General features: G+C 45.4%; 1 long non-coding RNA gene across 1 annotated transcript; it reads left to right on the forward strand.

The window, feature by feature from the left end:
* Positions 1-252: 252 nt before the first annotated feature.
* On the forward strand, positions 253-881 carry LOC124706185. Its single transcript, XR_007004336.1, has 2 exons — positions 253-349; positions 520-881. It is a non-coding gene; the product is annotated as an uncharacterized LOC124706185 (long non-coding RNA).
* Positions 882-9782: the final 8901 nt, after the last annotated feature.

The raw sequence follows: 9782 nt of genomic DNA on the forward strand, positions 1-9782 counted from the left end.
TCTACATTTGCAGCTGCTGGAGGAGACTATCGTCGGCGGGCCTTTCTTCGTCGCCTCCTCCGGCTCCACAATGGCGTAGCAGTCTTGGTAGTGTCTCTTCTGATAACGGTGTGGTTCTTCTGGTAATGGTGTAGTTCTTCTGATCTTCAGAGTTTGATTTTTCTGTTTCTTCTGTTGTGCGCCTGTTCTGTTTCTTCTGATGTGTACCTGTTCTGATCATGGTGCGCTTTCGATGTCTGCATATTCAGCTGTTGGACGAGTATGCAGGGCCGCATTGTCTTCTCCAGCTCCGCATCGGCGTCGTGGGCTGGAGGACGTTACTTCTGTGTTGGCTGTTTCCTCCGGTGAGGTTAGTTTTTCTGTGGTTGCGCGTGAGCGTGACCACCAGACTGCTTCTTTGCCTATTGCCCGTGGCCGTGGCTTCTTTGCCTATTGCTCATCCAGTGTCTCCACCTATTGCACGGTCTGTGCTTCGCTTTTCCTTGGATGGGTTTGTACCCGTTTCATCGCCTCTTGAAGCTGATGCGTGGAGGAGACTGGAGATTTGGTTGGGCAAGCGGCCTGTCCATCCTATACCTATAACAATATCATTGACAGTACTAGAGGTGGCAGTATTTCGGTTCCCCTTGCTCCTGCTGGTTCATCATTGCCACAATTGTTTGGACCTGGTTCTTCAGATTTTGGTGCCTTTCATATCCTGGTTTCTTTGTTGTGTACTTCTTTTTGGGGGCTGTCCTGTGATGTGAAGAAGTGTCATTTAGTATGTATATTAAGGTTTAGAAAATGAATGGGTTTTGCGTTTCTTTTTAGAGACTGCCCTGTGACACAAAGAATAGGCATCGAGTATCTATCTTAATGTTTAAAGCATGCCGCTTATTTGATCTTCATATGAGGAGCTTCATAGGACAATAGTGTGGATTCAGGAGAAAATAGACATGGTAGATATGAGTTAGCAGTAGATGTTGTATACCAGTTCTGGGCGTGTACTTCTGGGCCATTGTAGCGATTGGTCGGTGCTCAAGGCTTTAGCTTTTGCCGTTACTTGATGCAACAACACCCACCTGTATATTTTCAACAGAGCACCACTTCGCGTGGTTTTTTGAAAGAACTAAATTGCAAATGATGCATATTTCGTCCTGTGTGTGGAACATCAGATTCTCGACGTAGTAAGTACTATGAGTATAGATTATTTGTTTTACTAGCACAATTTATTGTTTCAGAAGGAAGGACTAGAGACCAGAATAAGAACAAAGATAAGGGTTCTTTATGTTTTATTTGATATATGAATTACTCCATATAAAACCAAAAATAAACTATTTTGAACTATAGACTTCAACCCTACGGGCGCGGCGTGCCGCCGCGCCATTGCTTCCTAGTTAATCAACAAGCTAGTTTAAGAGGCATACTAGGGACTTCTTGTTGTCTACATATCACACATGTACTAATGTTTCGGTTAATACAATTATAGCATGATATATAAACATTTATCATAAACATAAAGATATAAATAATAACCACTTTATTATTGCCTCTAGGGCATATCTCCTTCAGCGCCGCCCTACTGTGTGGCCCCCTCGGCTGGCCTCCGACGTCCTCCTCTGGACTACTTAACGCCTTCGACCTAAAAACGCACGGGGGGTTGGACGAAATCGCCAGAAGACATCCAGAACGCCGCCACCATCGCGAAACTCCGTCTCGGGACAAGAAACTACGTTCTGGCACTCCGTCGGGACGGGGAATTGGAGGAGATCATCGCCATCATCACCACCGACGCCTCTCCATCGACCAGCCATGTTTCCCCCATCCATGTGTGAGTAATTCCCCCGCTGTAGGCTGAAGGGGATGGTAGGGATTGGATGAGATTGGTCATGTAATAGCCTAAGATTGTTAGGGCATAGTGCCTAGTGTCCGTAATTGGTACTTTTATGATATTGTTGCAACTTGTTATGCTTAATGCTTGTCACTAGGGTCCGAGTGCCATGATCTCAGATCTGAACATGTTATCAATTCATGATGATATTCATTGCTTTATGATCTTACCTGCAAGTTGTATACACGTATTTTTGTCCGGAACCCGAGGCCCCAAAGTGACAGAAATTGGGACAACCGAAGGGGAAGACGGTGATATGAGGATCACATGTGTTCATGGAGTGTTAATGCTTTGCTCCGGTACTCTATTAAAAGGAGTACCTTAATTTCCAGTAGATTCCCTAGAGGCCCGGCTGCCACCGGCTGGTAGGACAAAAGATGTTGTGCAAGTTTCTCATTGCGAGCACGTACGACTAAATATGAAACACATGCCTATTGATTGATTAGTACTTGGATACCGTTTTATTATTATCTGCAAATGCCCTACCTTGATTGTTACATGAGTTTCTCTCATCTATGCAACGCCCGTTCATCCATCCCTGTGCCTACAGTATTTTAATCCTGTTGTTTACTATAATCACTACTGCTGTCTTTGTTACACTGTTGCTGATATTTCACCACTGCTACTGCTATAAAACTATTACTACTGATAAACTCTTGCGAGCAAGTCTGTTTCCAGGTGCAGCTGAATTGACAACTCCGCTGTTAAGGTTTACAAGTATTCTTTGGCTCCCCTTGTGTCGAATCAATAAATTGGGTTTTACTTCCCTCGAAGAATGTTGCGATCCCCTATACTTGTGGGTTATCATGCATCCTCCAACATATGTGTGCGCTCATATGTTAGCACAACAAGATCATCATAGAATATAACATTACTTGTATGCAACCAACAACAAACTATATCACAATTGTCAAGAACAGGTCACTACTCAAACATCAACCTAGAGATACAATAGATCATGGGAAAACAATATATTGCATCATACATCATGTTTTCCAAGATATTACAGTGGGGATGATGGAGAGTTGTTGTAGATGGTGATGGAGATAATGATGTTGATGAAGATGACCACACCGTAGGGGGTGGAGTCCACCAGAGGCGATTCCGACAGTTTTTCCCCCCTCCGATCTCCACCGGCTATGGCATGCTAACTATATGATTATGCGTTTTTGATCTCCACCGTTGTAACCTCGACGAAACCCTCGGCAGCCGTATACATAGTGGGTTTTAGGTCAAAACAAGTCGGTAAGTACAATATTGAGGCGAATCGGACGGACGACGGCGAAACGGGACCAGGTGGCGCACCCAGAGGGGGATGGCGCGCCACCTGCTCCAGTTTTCAGCCCCTTGGCCTCCTGGTGTCCTACTTCAGCGCATTGTGTTCGTCTCGAAAATTCCGTAGAGTGGCCCCTGACCTTGAATTTTTCGAGTCTCGTAGCTTCTGGAAAGTTAAAAACACTAAAAAGAGGCGTTTTCTGCCAAACAGAATTAGAACAAGATGAGAGAGGATTGTTTAAAAAATCCCCGAAAACAATATAAAACATGCAAATAACATTATATAAGCTGCAAATAGGTGGTAGTATGTGGCAATAAAGTGCAAAGTTTATGTATGCATTTTATATGCATCAGGACCTAAATATACTCGTGCTTCAACTGATAAGTATTTCTGGTTTTATTTTATTTGGTGCAGTTTTTCCCTTTACACTCGTTAACTTTACTTGCTCGTGTGTGCGACTGTGCATGTACTTGCTCATGTCCGTGACTGTACTATGTACATGTAGTTACTCGTGTGCACGACAGTACTTCTGTATCTGTACTTGCTTGTGTGCACGACTGTAATTGTGTACCTGTACTTACTCGTGTGTGTGACTGTATTTCGGTACATGTACTTGCTCGTGTGCGCAATTGTATCTATAGTTGCTCGGATGCGCGATTATATCTTTGTACATGTACTTGCTTGTGTGTGTGTGTGTGTGACTATAACTGTACTTGCTAGTGCGCGATTGTATTTTCGTATTTGTGCTCTAGGTGTTTACTGAGTTGTACTCGTCGTTCATTGTACTTGTGCTATGTATGTAACTGTACTCGTGTGTTATCCGTAACTGTACTTATATGTACTTGCTCGTATGCGCGATTGTATCTTTGTACATGTACTTACTAGTGTGCGCGACTGTATTTCCGTATTTGTGCTCTAGGTGTTTACTGAGTTGTACTTGTCGTTCATTGTACTACTACACGGCCTCGGATCCTCGGCTTAAATATTCAAGCCCAATCCTTTGATTATGAGGATCCGAGACCATCCCCGGCTTCCCGAGGCCCGGTCGGGGACTCCGGACGTAACAAAAATGCGCGAAACGTCGAGCGGGCCCGCGTTGTCGGCGACAGAATGGGTAGTTCCCTCAATTTATTTCATTTTCGCTCGAAAATGCGCCGCATAGAACCATTTCCCCCGCCGAATTTCGCAGGAGCTACCGCCATTCTCCCCCACCGTTGCAGCTCCCCGTCTTCCCTTCCACCACCATGCAGCCGAAGAAGCTCGCCGCCAATGGCACACCAAAGGCGAGGAAGCCACGGGCGCCAAAAGAGACGCCGTCGGGCTGGACAAAGGTGAAGTGGGCGGCGGATGTGGAGCGGCGGCGGAACGAAACTCGCGGCAGGGCGGAGAGGGAGAAGAAGCTTAACGCGAAGAAGGTGGCGACGGCGGCGGATGAACAGACGAGGCTGGTCTCCATGAACTTCTCCCAGCCGCGCGTCAGCCAATTCCCCGGTCCATGGCCGAACTGGCGTTCCCGATCGGCAGCAACAACGGCAAGATGGACGAGGAGACGAGGGCTTGGTACGACGCCCATCGCCAAGACATCCTTCGGCCCATGTCGGCTGCTTCGTCCTCCGCTTTGACGTCTACTCCCGCCGTTGCGACACCGGCAGCCGCCGCTGCGACACCGTCAGACGCCGATGCTTCGCCGGCCGATGTCGCGCCAGACGGGACCGCCGATGAGCCTGTTATCCTCTAGTTTCTGTTTCGATCGCCGGAATGTGGCAGATCCTATCGCCGAACTTTGGCGATGTTTTTGTGTAGTGGGAAGATATTTTTTGAAACTATCGCCGCTGATGGGCGAATGCCGGGATGCGACTGGGAAAATGTTGCCCCCCACGCCCTTTTTACATTCAATCCGACATTTGTTATATTCGAATTTTTGACCGGGGGCCTCAAACGGCTGGAGATGCTCTAATGGCTCTAACATTCGATTGTTGCCACACAGTTTGAATCCTAGTAGGGACAAGATTTTTCGTGTTTTCTGAATCTCAGCAAAACTTTAAATTCTAAATCTAAGCAAACATTTATTTTGATCAAATTTTCAATCCAAGCAAAATTTCAAATTTCAAATTCAAAAAATTCTTTTTCAAAAAAAATCCAGAAGCAAAAAAATTTGTTGATATTTTTTTGCTCAAAAACAAAATTTGCTAAAGAAGGATTTTGCTAAAAAATAATTTTTTCCATAATTTTTTTGTTCACAAATAATATTTGTTAAAAAAATTTGCTCAATTTTTTTATTCATATTATATTTGTTCACAAAATCCTTATATTTGTTAGCATATTTTTTTGTTCATATTATATTTGTTAGCATATTTGCTCAATCCTTATATTTTTTTTGTTCACAAAATCCTTATATTTGTTAGCATATCCATCGCATAGTGGGCTGAAAACTTATCTACCTGGAAGTATGGAAGAATAACGACACTCGCAATAAATTCAGTTGGCCTGTCATCTACGTATGCCATTTTGCCTGCATCTGGCCCAATACCTCACATTCGTCATCCCACTAAGGCCTTTTCTTTCTCCTCTAATTTACAGAACCTGTTCCATTGCTAGATTCTCGATGGTTTTGAGGATTGGTGACTGGTGCCCTTCTCTTGTTTCGGTGGTGGCGTCCATGGAAAGCGATGGCGAAGGTGCGGAGTGGGGACGATCGCAGGAGACATAGATATTCTCGTCAGCTTTATATCTACAATTTCAGTGGTGCAATGTAATATGACCAGAACTTGGAGTATTGACATAGACTACAGTTAAAATTCCTCTCTTTTTTTGAGAGAGAGACGGAGATCATGAATCTCGTCAACTTGGTTCCAACTCCGATCCTGGCAACTGGCAAGTGACACCATGGAAAAAAATAGCGCGCTATTCCAACGCTAATAGCACGCTATAGCATATCTGGAGAGCCGACGCTACGCTATTTCGACGCTATTTATAGCCGCATTATTCGCGTTAATAGCGCTGTATAGCGTCTTAATAAGCGTATTTTTAGACCCACGCTATTTTGTTATAGCGCGCTATTTTTTTCCTTGAGTGACACAGCCTTGCGCGCCGTCGGGCGTCGGATAGCCGTCCCAAATGTGAAACGCCCGGACCCCCCGTGCACACTTGACGACGAAGAATCTGGCCCTCCGTGGCGCCAAGAGACACCTCCTTCTCCTTACTGCGAGTGCGAGTGATCCCCGTTCCATCCGCGCGCGGCGACCACCAGACATGGCCATGGAATGACATACCAAAGCTAAGCTACGTTTGCTTATCTTCGGGTAGCTTAGCTATCAATCAACTGCCAACAACCGCCGATCAGATCAGCCTCCATGGCCGTCACGCCGAGCATATCAGGATAACACGGCGGCGCATAAACTAGCTTATCCATAAGCGCATCACCGCCGTGCCTTTCTACTCCGATCAGATCAGCTCCTATTTTCTCGTGGATACATACATATCATCCCGATCGGATGGAAGCTTCAACTCCTGATCTGGTGGTGGGTCGTGCATCTTTCCTCCCGAGCCAAATCCCAAATCTCTATCTTGTCCGTGAAGCCGCCACCACGCACGCACGGGACGGACGCAGCGGAGCAGGCAGGAAGATAGACAAGGACATATGCGAATTCCGTCATCGTGCAGCCGCTTTGAAGGGGGCGGGCGGATAAAAAGGGCGTGGGCACGCACGCGTCGTCGCCGTCGGCCGCCGTGGGCTCGCCTACTTGCCCAAAGCAAGCATCCGACCTGGAAAGGGAAATGACGACGAGATAAGGATGGACGGGCTCGACGCCGACGCGAGTGAAATTATTGCTACGGCGGCCGTGCGCTCTCTGCCTCTCTCGGGCGAGATATTCCCCGCACCGGGAATCATCCGTTCGTGAATCGTGATAATATCTGCGCTAGAGGTCAATTAGAACCTTCCTTTTGGCCCCGGGGATTGTTCGGTTCTAGTACTATTCTATAGTCGCGATCTTCCTGGCTTTTTAGACCGGCCGGAAGGAAGATGCCCGCCCGCCCCGACGACGACCGCGGCGTTCCGCGTGCAATACGAACAGCGATGACCAGGTGGGTGGGAATCGGAGTCAGATTGAGACGAGGAAGCCGAAGACGGTGTGAAGTGTTATGACCTTGCCTATGGTAACGAGTTTACACTTGACGCTTCCTTGTCAATTACTAATTACTAGTAGAAGTATTTGTTTCGAGGGTGGAAGGTGCTAACATCTCTCTCTCTTTCAATCTGCAGATGAATCTAGTTGGCGCTAGATCATAGTGCGTATGTGGTTGGAGGTGCGGCAGTGATTTCTACACGTCCTCGCGACCACGACCGTTTTTGTTTGGGGTGGATCTCGGTGAAAGTTGTGCATGGCTTTAGCCAGTGCCGATGACGGCGTCACCTCCAGGTGTCGGTCCCTTTGTTGAAGGCAACCCAATATTGATCCGCCCGGTCCGAATTGATGGACTCCGTCCCTCCTTCTCAAATTGCTTCTCTTGGTGGTCTTCTTTCGGTTTCGAGCAAATTTCTTTTGTATTGTCCTGTGGATCACCCTTTGTGCTCTCTCTGGTGTCTCGCAGTCCTCTTGCAACATCGGCATGGGTTTTTCTTTGCTTGCTGGAGGCCTTCCTAGCACCTTGGGGGGCTTTTGCTAGGGCGGCGTCAGGCCATAGCCGCTATCAGTGTTCTTATCCAAATGCCATTAGAAGATATTGTGTTTTTTGTCTGGACCTAGCCCTAGCCCAAGGGGTGGTGGTTTGTGGTCTGGGTGTAAGCTTTGCAGGACTTCAACGACGGTGACGCGTTCTCGCGCCATGTACCTTCTTGGATGCGTCGACGGAAGAATCCCCCTCATTTGGATCCTCAAGTTCTGACAGGTTGTTGGCCCATCGTCGAGCCACTGATGCGGTGGAGGTTTGTTGGCTTGGACTGGTTGTGGTCGCTCCGGTGCAACAGAAGACAAGGCTCTCTCAAACCCGTTCAAGCTGACGATCTGGTTTGGAGTTTCTTTTTTGTTTGTCCTCTGTTGTGGGTTTCTTGGTGCGCACGCGCGTGTGTTGTAACTCTTGATGTAACTCCTAACCGGTTGTTGACTTCGTTAATTCAAAGCCGGGCTCATTTCGAGCCTTCCGTTTTATCTCTCTCTATCACATGTGTTCTGAACTACTGATGGTATCATTTGGTTAGGAGTGGGTAGGGTACCATACTACCATCTAGTCCTCTAACCTCTTTAGTTAAAAAAGTAAACACTCCCTTTGACCCAAATTAATTGATGCATCCATATATGATGTCAGGTACAGTCTTAAGCCACGTCAATTTATTTAGGCCAGAGCAAGTAACTTTTCCGACATCATTATAGAAAAATGATATGTTATTTTCTGAACTAAAAACTGTAGAAGGCACCATAATGACGATCTACTAGCATCTGTAACAAATCGGATGGTTGAAAGGTTGTCGTGATATTTAGTGCTTTTCATGTGTATTCAACATAGTGACACGAGATTTGACATGTGAATTTTGATGATAAACCTTACTACCACACCATCGGCATTGCTATTTTGATTCCGTATATTATCTCATTGTTATGCCAGAGAGCTATTCGTAGTCCAAATGTGTCAAATTTCACACCGGATAATTCGAAACATGACTACATTTGCTTATTGGACCAAGACACTACACTTCTATACGGGAATCTCCAAACTAGCTAGGAGTGAGATTTGTTGTTTGCATCCAACCCAACCATGCCCACCTGGTGTAGGATTAGGTTGTTTGGATGTGTGCATGTGCTCGCCCCTCGCATGATGAAGCCAACCCTCAACTTGTCTCACTTATCCGTTCCTACCCAGTCACACTCGCTCGGGCGAAAGGTGGATGCAGGGTGACTGTGGAGGCTGTGTTCTTGCGACGAATTACTTTGTGTAGGTAAACGAAACAAAGCTAAACAAAAATTTAAGACATAGTAATTTTACCATTAGTTAATAATTTATGGTTTCCTTAGTTCAAATGAAGTTTTACAATTTAAAATTCAAATCATCAACAGTTGTTTTCTAGTTTTGGATATCTGAATTATGATTTCAGATCTTCATGATTTTATTTTAGGATGGGAAACTGTGAATCTCACTTCTTTGATTGTATAAATATATATATTCCAAATAAAAGAAAATTCAAATTTTATTGGTAGAGTTTTGAACTTCGAGAAAGCAATGCAAAATGCTAAAAGGGATTTTAGCTTTAAAATTAGATTTATATTTGAGAGAAGCCCATATTACCCCCTAAACTTTCTTTTACCCCATTTTTTTATAACCCATGGTTTTTATTTTAAAATAAAAAAATCTAATTTGTTAAAAGCATTATAACTTCGAATTGACCAATACAAAGTTGTGGGTTCTTAACCACTCTTCATTTCTTGTTATCAAACCAAATGTTGCGAAAATAACCTGTTGTGATCCTAGTTGAAGAAATAAGATCGAGGTGGATCATGACTTTATGAGCTTACATGACGTACCTGCCAATACTGACAAGGAAAGCAATGGCCTTCTTCCCGAGCAGTCCCTCTAGATCTAGGAAACCACAGAGCAGGACTTCTTCCCGGAGCCTTTATATGGAGGCGGGCACAGATGGAG

This window comes from Lolium rigidum, chromosome 4, assembly GCF_022539505.1.
Source record: "Lolium rigidum isolate FL_2022 chromosome 4, APGP_CSIRO_Lrig_0.1, whole genome shotgun sequence".
In the NCBI taxonomy this organism is placed as follows: domain Eukaryota; kingdom Viridiplantae; phylum Streptophyta; class Magnoliopsida; order Poales; family Poaceae; genus Lolium; species Lolium rigidum.